Source organism: Elephas maximus, chromosome 1 (genome assembly GCF_024166365.1).
Source record: "Elephas maximus indicus isolate mEleMax1 chromosome 1, mEleMax1 primary haplotype, whole genome shotgun sequence".
NCBI classification, from domain to species: Eukaryota; Metazoa; Chordata; class Mammalia; order Proboscidea; family Elephantidae; genus Elephas; species Elephas maximus.
In genome coordinates this window covers 78,374,525-78,389,959 of record NC_064819.1, presented here as the reverse complement: position 1 = coordinate 78,389,959, position 15,435 = coordinate 78,374,525, and the positions used below count along the sequence as shown (strand labels likewise).

Genomic DNA, 15,435 nt, shown 5'->3' with positions numbered 1-15,435 from the left:
AACAAACCAATGTTACTGTTTTATGACCCTGGGTTTTCAGGCAATTTCTAATGCAACCATAATTGTGCAACGATAATCATGACTAAAATATAATATCATAAATTAACACTATAAAAGAGAAAGAAAAAAATTCAAATAATGGAGCTCAAATTTCAAACAAGACTGAGAGCTTGTGTTCATATTTGACATTAGGGGAAGGGAAAGGATCCAGACCTGCTTATTTTGGAACCAACTCCAGGCTTCTCAGGCTAACAATTTCTCTCTATTCTGGACAAGATTCCATTTATGGAGCAGTATGACTTAGAGTGGTTTGGGGTATGAATCTAGGGCTTCGAGCTCTACGGAAAGCAGAGAACTAAGCACACTACCACTGAATCGTGCTGCACTGGAAGCTCTATTAGCCTTCTTTCTGCACTGTGGTGCACTGTAATATGTTTCTTTACCTACCCAGTACTAACCCAACAACCCAGTACCGACCCAACTACTACGAAGGTGAAGAATACTATCTGCAGACTTCCCACAAGGCCAATAAGCTCTTGTGTTCTGACTCTTCCTGGAAGCAAAATAGAATGGCTGGTTTATGGAATCTTTGGCACTCTTGGGAGTTCCTTCCAGCCTCTTTGAACCTAGCTAAAGTTATTTATGCCTAGCTAGAAATGTATCTATACCTTCTCAGCTTCTACTGCTGCCTCCTTCCCCTCCTACAAATGAGGAGGCAAAAGTGCTTCTTCCATTACCTGTTAGGGAGTTGAAAAGGCTGTAACAATTATGACCACATTGGGCTTTCTTTAGGTTTAAGGAGAGATGTTATGAATTCTAGTTGAGCCCTGTTTGTCAGATACCTGCCTTCAAAAGGAACTACTGGATTACAAAATTGGGACATTGCTTTGTGAACCATCACTTAGTCCAACAGAACCAGCTAGTTACCAATGTGTCATACCAATGTTTTTGATCACTGTCAGTGTGTACTTGCCATTTTGAAGTAAATGACTATGATGATATCTCCACAGAATCTGATGTAGAGCACAGCCACTGAAAATGTGGTTTGCAGATCATGTGTTTGCTACCAGTCAGCACCATTTTGATATACACAGGTTGTGTCAGAATGTAAACCAATTGTATTACTAAGCATTTTGTTTACTTCTATTGATCGATTGATGATTTATTTATTTTTAAGTTGTAGAAAGAGTTCCTTAATGAACGCCGTAGTGCATTCAATTATATTCTGCTGCAAGGTTACATTTTTGTGAACCAGTAACTGATGTTCTCTAGTCGACAACTTTGCTGACCATCAGTATTAGAGAAATGAGTCCTTGGTGGTGCAAATGGTTAAACACTTAGCTGCTAACTGAAAAGTTAGAGGCTCAAACACACCCAGAGTCATCTCAGAAAAGGTGATCTGCTTCCGAAACGTCATAGGCTTGAAAACTCCATGGAGCTCAGTTCTACTCTGCAACACGTGGTGTCATGATGAGTTGCAATTGATTGACGGCAATTGTTTTTTTTTTTTTTTTTGGTTTGGTATTAGAGAAACATTACGACATCAGAATATAGATCATTATTACGCATTTTACAAAGAGAATTCGTTATAGGAGTATGTCATGGATTGAATTGTGCATCCCAAATTATGTGTCAACTTGGTTATGCCACGATTCCCAGTATTGTGTGGTTCTCCTCCATTTGGCGTAACTTCTGAAAGCATTGTAAATCTTAATCTCTGCCTGTGGTTAATGAGGCCAGATTACCCCCCCCCAAAATAGATTAGCTTATGTTAAAGAGGATTAAGGTGGGATGTAGCACCCTTACTCAGGTAACATCCCTGATCCAATGTAAAGGGAGTTTCCCTGGGGTGTGGCCCACATCACCTTTTATCTTACAAGAGATTAAAGATAAGAGAAGCAAGCAGAGAGTGGGAGGCTTCATACCACCAAAAAACATCACCGAGAGCAGAGCTCATTCTTTGGACCTGGGGTTCCTGTGCAGAGAAGTTCCTAGATCAAGGGAAGATTGATGACAAGGACCTTCCTCCAGAGGTGACACAGAGAGAGAAGGCTTTCCACTACATTTGGTGCCCTGAATTCAGACTTTTAGCCTACTGTGGGAGAATAACTTCTCTTTGTTAAAGCCATCCACTTGTGGAATTTCTGTTATAGCAGCGCTAGATAACCAAGACAGAGTATAAGTAGAAGGAGGTTTACAAAATAGTGTTCTGAACCTCCCAGACTCCCCAAGAGAAACAGACTATGTTGCCCTTCAGCAGAAACAGTACAACCGAGAAATATCACTGCATCCTTACCTGGCTGCTTGGCATAAACCAATGTATAGCTTGAGACAGACCTTCACCACATCCTCCCCAGAAACAGGTGCCTCTTCAGCCTTACTGGACAGAAGATATGCATTCTGCACACTAGTCTCACCGGGGTGCATCTGTTGGGAGGAATCTATATTTGATGGATGCATCCTAACTTTGTGAAAGTTTATGGCAAATATATTTGTAATCCTTCTTACAATGGCTATGCCCCTAACAAAAAATGTCTAGAAGTAAATATTTCCTATAAGCTGCTCAACTTCCAATTTACCTTATTATCCAAGATTTATGTTGAATAGAAATTCATGCCCAACCAAAAGTAGGAAGCTGTCACACAAATTACAACACCAGTGTGCTGATTTATTCTCCATTTGCCCATCCAGGTCCACTTTCTGCTCTGCTCTTTACCTTGGAAGGCTGCTTTACTTGGGCTTTCTTGGTCCCTGGCTTCTGGTTGGATTCAGAATTCCAATGGGAAGCACTAGCAAGAGATCAGGTGGCAGGAAGAGAGAGAGGTAGATACAAATATTCTTTCTTCTCATTCCTTCGAGGCTGTGTTTCTCCCATGGGCACAGCTCCTGATGGGTGACTCCTCTCCCATGGCGAGAGCTCTTGCCAGGTTCTGGCAACTCCACTCCTTCCCCCACCCCTTTATGCATAGGGATGCTAGAGACTTCCAGTGTTCTGATCCCTCAGGGTTTCCTCACATCTTATTAGTTTCCTTAACTCTATAAAGAGGCCTTTCAATGATCTCCCCTCAATACACTCTTTGAATGCATGACCTGCTTCCTGCTGGAATACTGATTAATACAACTGCTGTTGTTGTTATGTGCTGTTGAGTCGATTCTGACGTAGCAACCCCATGCACAGCAGAAAAGAACAGTCTCCATTCCTGCGCCATCCTCACAATCATTGTTGCAGCCACTGTGTCAGTCCATCTCTTTGAGGGTCTTCATCTTTTGTGCTGACCCTCTACATGATGTCCTTCTCCAGGGACTGGCCCCTCCTATAACATGTCCAAAGTATGTGAGCTGAATTCTCACCAACCTCTCTTCTAAGGAGCATTTTGGCTGTACTTCTTCCAAGATAAATTTGTTCTTTCTTCTGGCAGTCTGAGGTATATTCAATATTCTTCTCCAATACCACAATTCAAAGCATCAATTCTTCTTTGATTTTCCTTTTTCATTGTTCACATTTTCCATGAATATGAGATGACTGAAAATCTTATGGCTTGGGTCAGACTCACGTTAGTTCTCAAAGTGATATCTTTGCTTTTGAACACTTTAAAGAGGGCTTTTGCAGCAGACTTGCCCGAGGCAATACGTCAATTTATTTTTTGACCTCTGTTTCCACGTGCATTGATCATGAATGCAAGTAAAATGAAATTCTTGACAATTTCAATATGTTTTCTATTTATCATAATGTTGCTTATTGGTCCAGTAGTGAAGATTTTTGTTTTCTTTATGTGGAACTGTAATCCATACTGCAGGTTGTAGTCTTTGGTCTTCATCAGTAAGTGCTTCAAATTCTCTTCATTTTCAGCAAGTAGGTTTGTGCCATCTGCACATTGTACGTTGTCAATGGGTTGTCAAGGATTGAGTTGAGTCCCGCAAAATGTGTGTGTCAACTTGGCTAGGCCATGATTTCCAGTAGTGTGTGAATGTCTACCATGAGTCTTCCTCTATTTCTGATGCCATGTTATTCTTTCTATAGTCCAGCTTCTCCAATAATTTACTCAGCACACAGATCGAATAAATATATTGAAAGGATACGGTGCTGACAGATACATTTCCTGATTTTTAACAACGCAGTATCCCCTTGTTCTGTTTGAAAGACTGCCTTTTGGTCTATGTACAGGTTCTGCATGAGCACAATTAAGTGTTCTGGAATTCCCATTCTTCGAATTGTTACCTGTCATTTGTTATGATCCACACAGTCGAATGCCTTTACATAGTCAACAAAATACAGGTAAACGTTTTTCTGGCGTGCTCTGCTTTTAGCCAAGATTCATCTGACATCAGCAACGATATCCGTTGTTACACATGCTCTTCCAAATGCAGCTTGAATTTCTGGCAGTCCCTGTCAATATACTGCTGCAGCCTAGATATACCCAAGTCCACTTCTCATCCGTCCCTTCCTGACCAGTTGTGGGCAGGAGCTTCAAGGACTGGGCCTACCACAACAAGAAAGTCTGTGACATGAACAGTAACGTTCTTGCATTTTCGATTTCCTCTTTTGAACATAGTCCTAGATTTGGAAATCAGTGCAATATTTGCTCTGCAAACACTCATTACAAGTAGTTCCATTTAGGCAAAGATTTTCTTTTGTACAAGAGGTGGAAATAAATAACAATACAGAAAAGTTTGGAACAATTAAGTATCCGGCTTATTGTCACATAAACAATGGGCCAGGCCAGGTCCTATATTTTCTGAATCCTGATTTAATTGATTCCCCAAATCCTAAAAAGCTCAGTAAACTGGCTGCTGGAGAACAGTGACAAAAATCGCCCCTCACCCCCTCATTTCTCCTCACTCTCAGCTGCATTAATATGCTCACTTCTTGTTTTGTTTTGTTTTCCCATCCTTTGCATTTATGAACTCCAGGTCACATGGGAGATTATTTTGTCTGTCCTTGACCTAAAGAGTGAAGGGGGGAGTGTGTGATTGCTTTTCTTACCGTGCAAAGGCTTTTGGTAGCCCTGGTAGTGCAGAGGTTGAGAGGTATGGCTGCTAATCGGAAAGGTTGGAAATCCGACAGTTGGAAACCACAGGCTACTCCTTTTAAACGTATAGGGCAATTTTACTCCCTCCTACAACATCTCTATGAGTCAGAATGGACTCCATGGTAACAGTTTTGGTTTTTTGCTTTTGAGACCTTTTGAAGAGCTGACTGACTGGCATGATCTTAAACAGTAGATTTTGCAGCCTCTTTTCTGGAAGGCGAGAGAGCTGTATCCCCAGATGGAACAGATGCACAGAGCCTGGATTTCCCACCTCCTAACTAGCGACTCTGAAGTCAGAATGGACTCTAGGGCAGTGGGTGGGAACTAGCGCGTGGAAACCCTGGTGGCGCAGTGGTTAAGTGCTAGGGCTGCTAACCAAAGGGTCAGCAGTTTCATCTGCCAGGAGCTCCTTGGAAACTCTATGGGCCAGTTCTATTCTGTCCTATATGGTCACTAGGAGTCGGAACCGACTCGAAGGCACTGGGTTTGGTTTTGTAGTGGTTTAAGTGCTACCGCTGCTAACCAAAGGGTGGGCAGTTGGAATCAGCCCGGCGCTCCTTGGAAACTCTGTGAGTCAGTTCTCCTCTGTCCTATAGGGTCGCTAGGAGTCGGAATCAACTCGAGGGCACTGGGTTTTTCTGAGTATGAAGATAGTGAGGAAAACAATTCTTGCTCCTTTTCGGATGGCCTGTAGCGTTGGGCCCATGACGTGGAACAGGAGGTTTAGGATCCACGGTTGAGTTTGGTTTTTATTCTGCTCTCCTTACATTATGGTTGCTGTTTTTCCACACCAAGTCCCTGAATAGCTATTGTGAAGCGCCCCTCAAAGCTCCAATAATACCGGAATTTATCTTTTAACAATTTTCTGGTTTCTTTCCACGACGCGCGTGGATTTCAACGCCACCCGGTGGAGAATACGAAACACAGCCCCAGGATTTCAGACCTGGATCCACGCTGGAAATAATCTTTCAGCCTCAAAGACCAGGGCACAACAGGAGAAGCCTCTGGATTGGGTTTCTGTTCCCAGGAGGTCGCCTCAGCTCCCCCTTCCAGACTGCTGCACCCCTAGTCTCCCCGCTCAGTCGACTTCTTCTGATTTCTGGTATAGGGAAAAATGAGACAGAGTTCGCGTGTTTTCCCCCAAGGCTCTAAGAACTGAAGTTCGGAAAATCTTGGCTCCAACCCCTGAGAAAAGTACTGCAGAGCGGAGGGGCTGGCTGTAAGTAAAATCAAGAGGGCCCCGAAGACCCCACCCCAAACTCCCTATCTTGGCAACCAACAGGCGGTTATTACCATTTCTTGTCGACGTGTAGAACCCCAGTCTCGACTACACTGGATTGGAGCAAAAGTAGCAGACTCTCAGGATGCTTATTAGGGGCCCTGTACTTCTTCTGACAAAAGTCCTTGGAGGAGATGTTAAAACTTGCAGAGAGTGTGGAATTTGTTTGAAAACATCCCAGAAGGCCAGAGAGGGAATGAGGGTGGAGCGTCAAGTTTTCTAGGAACCAAATAAAACTAAAAAGCCAGTGTTTGACTGTGTCAGTCATCAGCTTCAGGACAAAGGGGGTCATAGCTGCCTCCTAAAAAAAAAAAAAAAAAAAAAATTTTTTTTTTTTTTTGGAGCTATAGGGTTGCTATGAGTTGGAAGTGACTTGACCTCAACGGGTTAGATTTTTTTTAAGGCTGGGTTTTTCAAGGGTTAGACCCCTGGTCTTAAACCAGGGGTAGTGAGTTCGAATATTACTGCCACCTTGGCTGCTTACTTTTCCCCTTGGTTAGGTGACTTCAAGAGTTATTTTTCCTAGAATACTGGTAAAGCACCGAAAGGTAGGGGTTCGAACCCTCCAGGCACTCCTCCACAGGAGAAAGATCTAGAAATTACAGCTTCAGAAACCATACAGGGTAGTTCTATGCTGTCTTGTAGGGTTGCTATGAGGTGGACTAGAGGGCAATGGGTTATTTGGGTTTCCTTAAAGCCAAATCTCTAAGAATCAGAGTCCTTATTATGCTTACCTTCTCAGAATAGGGGAACTCCCTACTAACAAATACAGAGAATTTAAAAAGAAAGCTTCCCAGGAAAAACGGAAATAAAGCAGCTGAATTGTTAATAATATAGGAAATTCAACTGTAAGAAACCTCCTAAAAGCTACCAATGCACAGTTAGTGTCAACCTAAGCCAATGTAAGGGAGCTAACAAGTGTTTCTTTCTGATAAAATAATCTGTAGTTCATTTAAATCAATTGCAAGTTAAAGAGTCCTGGCTAAAATAGCCAGCTGTAGACTTAAAGAAACTATATTATAATTGTTGTTTTTATGATCAATTTTTTATCTAATGAACTCTTAGCCTCCCTGACCACAGGAATCATGTTTCACTAGCAGGCCTGCCAGAGAAAAGACTAGAAGACCTGCTCCACTAAAAATTACAGGTTAGGAAAACCTGTGAGGCGGTTCTACTCTGTCCTGTAGGGTTGCTATGAATTGGAATCCACTCAAGGGCATGCAACAGCAACGAAAATACATTCTTAAAGATTCGTGAGGAGAAGGCCCACTAAAAGGTAAATGGAATATTTCCTAGGTTAGAAAAAAGCTCATCGTTTTCCTCAAATGGCAAAAAGAGGCAAAACCATATCTCTTTCTTTCTGGAACAGAATAAATACAGCCTTGAGTCTTTGATCCTTCAGAATCATCTTTCTGAGAGAGAATTTGAGTATCACAAGCAATTGCTGTTTACTACCAGGCCTTCATCTCCTCCTTAAAAAGCAGCCTAAAGACCCAGTGATCTTTCTGTATTTTTATAAGTATTATAAAAATAGTATATGTCTATTTTTATGTTGTTACCCAATATTCAAAACATTGATAATATTATCTATTAGCCACCCCTCCCTCCTCTGAACTATTTCTAGCCACTCGTAATGGCGTCATCATTTCTATCTGGGTTTGTATCAGTCAGGGTCTCAACAGGAGAGAACATGTTCCAGTTGGGATGACTCAAGAAGGATTTTAAAAAGGACTGCTTAATTAGGGGGCCCTGGTGGTGCAGTGGTTAAATCCTTTGTCTGGTAACCACACACAGTTAGAGTCCACCAGCTGCTTCTTGCAAACCCTATATGCTTGTTCTATTCTGTGGTCCCAGTTGGAAGAGACACAGTGGCAACTGGATATATATTTATATATGTACCTGCACCCTTCACTGGTTTGCTCCTCTAGAGAACCCAGCCTAAGATAGTGTTATTTCTTCAAAATTAAATCAATCAGTCAAACAAATGACACAAAAACACCTACAGAACACTGTAAGAGGCAGAAATACCGCCTTTGTATTTAGTTCCAATGAGAGAGAAATGAGAACAAAAGGCAGCACTAATGAGATCATTACAAGACATCAGACCACGGAGTCTCTCTGCTGTCTTTCATTCCTCACTGCACTTTGTACTTGGTAGATGCATAACAAATACTTGCCAGTGAGAGAACGAAATTTCTAGTGGAGTTATTTCTCAGAACCTAATATTTCCACAGTAACTTTTTTTGTGTGTGGAACTTCAAAATTAGAGAAGGGTAATAAGCCAGCCAGGATTTGAACCTGGATTCTTCTGATCCGTAGTCAGATGCGTTATCCATTGTGCCACTGGCCCACCCAGAGAAGCAGCATCGTAGTAATTTCTAGGCGCCCTTGAGTGGGTTCTGATTCATAGGTACCCCATGTACAAGAAAACGAAACACTGCTCTGTCCTGCGCCATCCTCACAGTCGTTATGCTTGAGCCCATTGTTGTAGTCACTGCTCAACGTGTCTCATTGAGGGTCTTCCTCTTTTTCTCTGACCCTCTACTCTACGAAGCATGATGCTTTTCTCCGGGGACTGGACCCTCCTGATAGCATGTCCGAAGTATGTTAGATGAAATGTTGCCATGCTCTCTTCCAATGAGCATTCTAGTTCTACTTCTTCCAAACAGATTAGTTCGTTCTTCTGGCAGTCCGATGTATATTCAATATTCTTCATCAACACCATAAATCAAAGGCATTGATTCTTCTTCCATCTTCCTTATTCAGTGTCTAGCTTTCACATGCATATGAGGTAATTGAAAATACTTTGGCTTCGGTGGGGCACACCTCAGTCCTTAAAGTGCCTTGTCTGCTTTTCAACACTTTAAAGAGGTCTTTTGCAGCCCATTTGACCAGTGCAATGTGTCCTTTGAATTCTTGACTGCTGCTTTCTTGAGTGTTGATTGTGGATCCAAATAAAATGAAATCCATGACAATGTCAAGCTTTTCTCCATTTATCATGATGTTGCTTATTAGTCCAGTTGTGAGGATTGTTGTTTTCTTTATGTTGAAGTGAAATCCACACTGAAGGCTGTAGTGTTTGATCTTCATCAGTAAGTGTCTCAAGTTCTCTTCACTTTGAGCAAGGAAGATTGTGTCATCTGTATAGGACAGACTGTTAATGAGTCTTCCTCCAATCGTGATGCCACATTCTTCTTCATATAGTCCAGCTTCTTGGATTATTTGCTCAGCATACATATTGAATAAGTATGGTGAAAGGATACAACCCTGACGCATACCTTTCCTGACTTTAAACCACGCAGTATCCCCTTGTTCTGTTCTAAGAACTGTCTCTTGGTCTAAGCACAGGTTTCTCACGAGCACAATTCAGTGTTCTGGAATTCCCATTCTTTGCAATGTTATTCATAATTTGTTATGATTGACGAAGTCAAATACCTTCGCATAGTCAAAAAAACATGGTAGCCCTTGGGGATACCAAAATCACACATTGATAATACCCTGATCTAATTCTTGCTCAAATGGTGAATTGTTTACTGAAAAGAAAAGATGCCCAACTGGATAACGTTTTACATCAGAGTCTCAGGCTTTGATTGGGGAAGAGTATTTGCTGATTCTTCAGGCTAGGGACTGAGCTGGACCATCCAGTGCAACTGTACCATCTGACTCTGTTATTTCCCACTCATCCTGAATTCTGGGGAGCTCAGCTACAATACAGAATGATAATTAATGTCAGTCACACCCATGAGACCTGGTTAATGTTACCCATTGCAAAAATCGTTTAGACAAATTCCATCTTTTGCTTTAATAGGATGACTCTTGCCATTAACTCAGATTTAGCTTAGAAAAAGCACTGTTGGTGCCCTTTAAAAGTTTAGACTAATCTAGCATGTCCTTTGTTAATACTTTTACCATATGGCTTCATTTACCCTCAAGCTCCCTGGAATTTTTTCACCCTGTCTCTCTGATGTGGCCTGGGAACATTGCCTTAATTTGCCCCACCTCTTTATGTAAGGTGGGACTAGGACCTCGGAACGTCTTTTGATTTATATGTTGACTTTTTGAAATTAGCAAGAACCTTTAGTGCTCTTCTCTCCACCACCTGAGTTCCTGCACAGGAGTTATCTATTTATGCCAGATGCAGGAATTTTGGTTTCTAGAGAAAGACCAGAAAATATTTACATCGGCAAGGATTTGGGTGGAAGCTAAGAATGTGAGGTGAATATATATTTTAGAAGGCACCATCAAATTTGTTTCTTCCAGCATAGCATTACGATTAATCAGGCTAAACATATTTAAATATTATCCCAAATGCTTGATCGAAATTAAATAAACATAAACATCTATTTGCAAAAATTAAAAAAAAAATACAGGTAAACATCTTTCTAGTATTCTCTGCTTTCAGCCATGATCCATCTGACATCAGCCATGATATCCCTTGTTCCACACCTCTTCTGAATCTGGCTTGAATTTATGGAAGTTTCCTGTTGATGTACTGTTGCAACCACTTTTGAATGTTTTTCAGCAAAATTTTGCTTTAGTGTGATAGTGATGATATTGTTTGATAATTTCTGCAATTTTTTGGATCACCTTTCTTTGGAATGGATACAGATATGGATTTCTTCCAGCCATTTGAATAGGCAGCTGTCTTCCAAGGATCTTGATTTAGGAGACATCGCGACCTAAATCAAGTGCTGCATCCGTTATGGCTGTAGAAAAGGAAGTAGTGGGATTACTGTGTCGTTCTAAATGCAACTATGTGAAGACCTTCTTTTAGCTTGATTTTCTTCAGTCAATGGGAATTTGAACCCAAGAAGCCTCAGAATTGAAACAAAACAAGGTTCTATTGGTTCCCTTGACTTAGTTTAGTCATCCAAAACAATTCCTTCCAGGGCAATGAGAAATCCATTGTTAGGTAACTTGTAAAAGATCCAAGGGAAAGGTTAATACCTAAAAAAGTAGCTTGCACTACAATATGGTAATTAGTGGGCAGAGATGGAGACGAAGACATGAAAGTTAATGCTCCTAGTTGCAAAGGGTGACCCCAATGAAATTCTAGTCCCTCATCTGAACCGCTCAACCACAACTACAGATGCCCATAGGTTCTTTACAATGTACTCTATCTTACCATATATCATCTATTCCATGCTACTTTTCATTTTAATAAGGATGTAATAATAGTGGATAAGAACTAATAGCAACAACAAAATGTGTTTCAGAACTGTATTCAAACAGGATCCAATCAAAGGCCATTCATTTATTTCATTGTTTCCTCAATCTCTTTTAATCTAGACCAGCATTGTATCATTTTTTGTTGTTTTTACTTTGCTTTGACATTGACCTTTGTAAAAAGTCCAAGCCAATTGTCTTGTGGATTTGTCTCATTGTGTCCTCACACAATCTTTTAATTTATTCCTCTATTTCTTGTACATAAACATAAAGAAAACAAAAATCTTCACAACTGGACCAGTGAGCAATATCATGATAAACGGAGAAAAGATTGAAGTTGTGAAGGTTTTCATTTTACTTGGATCCACAATCAACAGCCATGGAAGCAGCAATCAAGAAATCAAGAGATACACTGCATTTGGCAAATCTTCTGCATAGGACCTCTTTAAAGTTTCGAAGCAAGATGTCACCTTCAAGACTACAGTGCGCCTGATCCAAGCCATGGTATTTTCAACTGCATCATATGCATGTGAAAGCTGGACGATGAATACGGAAGAACGAAGAAGAATTGACGCCTTTGAATTGTGGTGTTGGTGAAGAATATTGAATATAACATGGACTGCCAAAAGAATGAACAAATCTGTCTTAGAAGAAGTAAAGCCAGAATGCTCCTTAGAAGCAAGGATGGCGAGATTGCGCCTTACATACCTTGGACATGTTGTCAGGAGGGATGAGTCCCTGGAGAAGGACATCATGCTTGGTACAGTATAGGGTCAGTGGAAAAGAGGAAGACCCTCAGTGAGGTGGATTGGCACAGTGGCTGCAACAATGAGCTCAAGCATAAAAACTACTGTAAGGATGGCGAAGGACCGGGCAGTGTTTCATTCTGTTGTGCATAGGGTCCCTATGAGTTGGAACCAACTCCACAGCACCAAACAACATTTCCTGTACAGTGGAAGTCTAAAGGATTGATTCTATCCTTTTGATTAACTGATTAGATTCATGTTAAAAAATTTTGGCCTGATACTGTGTACTTTAAACAGTACTTACTTCACATCAAGAGGCACTTGTCAGGATATCCCAATGATACTGAAAATAAAGTAGTGCTCCCAGGGTTCTCTCTGTTTGCACTTTCCAATTGGCAAGTAATTGGTGAGTGGTAAGTTTAGTACCTTGCACCTCTGTTATTTCCCAGTAACCCTTTGCCAAATGGTTTTAAGATCGCTAATGCTCTTTGCCTAGGTCTACTATTTCTCTGGGGGTTGGAGATAGTGATTGTTTTCGTTCTACCATTCCTTCCACATATGTGAGAGTCATTCTGGTCATGGTTGTTGCCCTTTCTCTTGCCTCTCTCTCCCTCTTACGAAACCCTGGTGGCATAGTGGTTAAGTGCTACTGCTGCTAAACGAGTTCGGCAGTTCAAATCCGCCAGGCGCTCCTTGGAAACTCTATGGGGGCAGTTCTCCCCTGTCCTATAGGGTCGCTATGAGTCGGAACCGACTTGACGGCGATGGGTTTTTTTGGGTGCTCTCCCTCCTGCCGCGCCTCCCAGTCTTTGCGTAGCAACCTGGGAACTCAGGTTGATGGGCGCTAAAAGACTTGGAAGAGTTTGCACTTTCTGGCGAAGTGGACGGGAAGAGCGCGACAGTATGCAGAGTGTAAAGTCTCCAGCGGTTCTCAAACTCGAGTGCATACAGGAATCACCTGGATAACTTGTTAAAACCCGGATTCCTGGGCCTCACCTCCAGAGACGCTAATCCAGTAAACAGAGGGTGGCCTGGAGCTGCAGAATGTACAGCTAAAAATTTGCATTTTTAAGCGGCTCCCAGGGGCTGCTGCGGTTCCAAAGAGGAAATTTTGAGTAGCGCCGACCTAGAGAATGGACCGGCTGTATCGTGGTAATGAGATATAAACAAAAGACACTTGGATAAAACAAAAGAAACAAAAAGAAAGGCAAAGAATGTGGAGGGGAAATATATGGAGATTTATTTAAACTCTTAGGGTGAAAATGAGTAAATTTCTTATTTCCGGCTTTAACCGAGAAAAGTATTAAAAGGGAGCAGGAATCTCACTACGAACAAAACGTTTTTGGATTCTTCCAATAGAAATACAAACGCTGTCAAGCAACCACGAAGGGATTCAAACCCTTAAACTTCTGATCCGAAGTCAGACGCCTTATCCATTAGGCCATGTAGTTTCCTCACAGTAGATGCTGAAAACGTTTTTTAAAAGAAAAATGATCTGCTGCTCTTCATCTGTGCGATAAAAGTATATATTAGCGAAAAAAATTTAACCTAATGATGAAATATACTGTAAAGTTACAACTAGATAACCACCAAGGAGAGGAATATAATGCTAAAATGATTGAAATATGGTGATATTAATAGATAGAATGCTTTAATTGATAGTGTGCTTTATCTTTTTAAGGGAACTAGGGAGAAAGGGCGCGCCAGGGAGGAAATGCTTGAGCTGAGAGCTGAAGGAGGAGAGGGGTAAACTAAGCCAAGACAAAACCGAGTTGCTTTACAGATCCAGGGAACCTCCACTCCCTTGCTATCCAGATAAAGACTGATTGTGGATTAAACACAAAAATTCACTTTTTCCTCCCCGGAAATCATACTCGAATAACTGTAAAATACAAATTCACATAGGACAAAAATTTCCAGAGAGGAGATAACAGCAACGGAGTTTGTAATCTGGAAAGCCTTTTGAGAAGTGATAGCTGAATTGTCAGACCTTAGGAAGCTGAATCCTAAACAAATAGTGGGAAAAGCAAAGAGGCAACCAGATTTTCACCACAGAACCCACATCCCACCCCGCATAGAATGGCCTCATTGTCTCAGGAATTTCAGCACTAGCTTCATTTGGAAACTGCCCTTCCTCAGTTCTGGAAGAAGACTGGAAGTTTACTTTCTGCAGAGCATAAAGTATAGGGTCTCTAGGCTGGGTCAGAGATTCTCAGACTTTTCCGTGCAGCACGATCACCTGGAAGGTTTGTTAAAACACAGATTTCTGGGCCTCAAGCCCAGAGTGTCAAATTCAGTATGGCTAGGGTGTGGGTTTTGGGGGTGTGGCGGAGAATTTCCATTTCTAACGAGTTACTATCCTCAAAGGCCTGGCTTTCAGATCTTCACCATCCAGGCAGAAAATGGAATCGTTTTCTACCACATACCTAAGATAATACGAATTAAAAAGCTTGTAACACGCGAATAGTAGTCAGTGCTAAAAAAAAAAAAAAAAAAAGCGCTCGGTAAATGCCTGCGGTTTGTCTGGGACTCACCTTGTAGAGTGAATGTCAAGTGCACACAATAGAGCCCGCACAGCCCACGGATTCTTACTGAGGAAGTGAGAATTTTGGGAAGAGATGCCACCGGCGCTATGCCTTGAGGAGAAGCAGCTTTTCTCCAGGTTGAAGATGAAGCCGGTGCGCGGATAGGGAGGAGCAAGGTAGAAGATGCGAAGCCTGGCCTCCGCAAGGCTGGAAGTTTGTAACGGAAGAGGGCGGTGTTTAGGGAATTTACAGGTAAAGCAATACTGGCAACTTTGCAGCCCTTTTTATTCCTGCTTCACTGAGGGTCTAAAACGAATATACACACGATTATTCTCAAAATAGAGAAATTTCGACGAGTGGAAAGATTGAACGTTTTTTCCTTTTGTTTTTTCTTTCCCCATATGGAGCATTTGGGATTAATATTTACTATGATCAATCCCTTAATTTTTCTCAAGGAAGCATTAGCAAAACTGTGAAAGGTGGAGAGAAAAATAATCGAAGTTAATGATTAAAAAATAAATATTTTGGATCTGGAGGTAGGGGAGGGGAATGATTCAGAATTCTGTGGTAGGAAGGCGGATCGACCCTTGCCTGTGACCTCGTGGCACAATGGTAGCGCGTCTGACTCCAGATCAGAAGGTTGTGTGTTCAAATCACGCCGGGGTCACAGTGATTACATTTTGGAGAGA

The 15,435-nt window shown here is 41.6% G+C and overlaps 2 non-coding genes across 2 annotated transcripts; one reads left to right on the top strand and one right to left on the bottom strand.

Annotated features, from left to right (window-relative positions):
- Nucleotides 1–8,586: 8,586 nt before the first annotated feature.
- TRNAR-ACG (transfer RNA arginine (anticodon ACG)) lies at nucleotides 8,587–8,659 on the bottom strand. The gene has a single exon. It is a non-coding gene; the product is annotated as a tRNA-Arg (tRNA).
- Nucleotides 8,660–15,341: 6,682 nt separating this feature from the next.
- TRNAW-CCA (transfer RNA tryptophan (anticodon CCA)) lies at nucleotides 15,342–15,413 on the top strand. Its single transcript has one exon. It is a non-coding gene; the product is annotated as a tRNA-Trp (tRNA).
- Nucleotides 15,414–15,435: the final 22 nt, after the last annotated feature.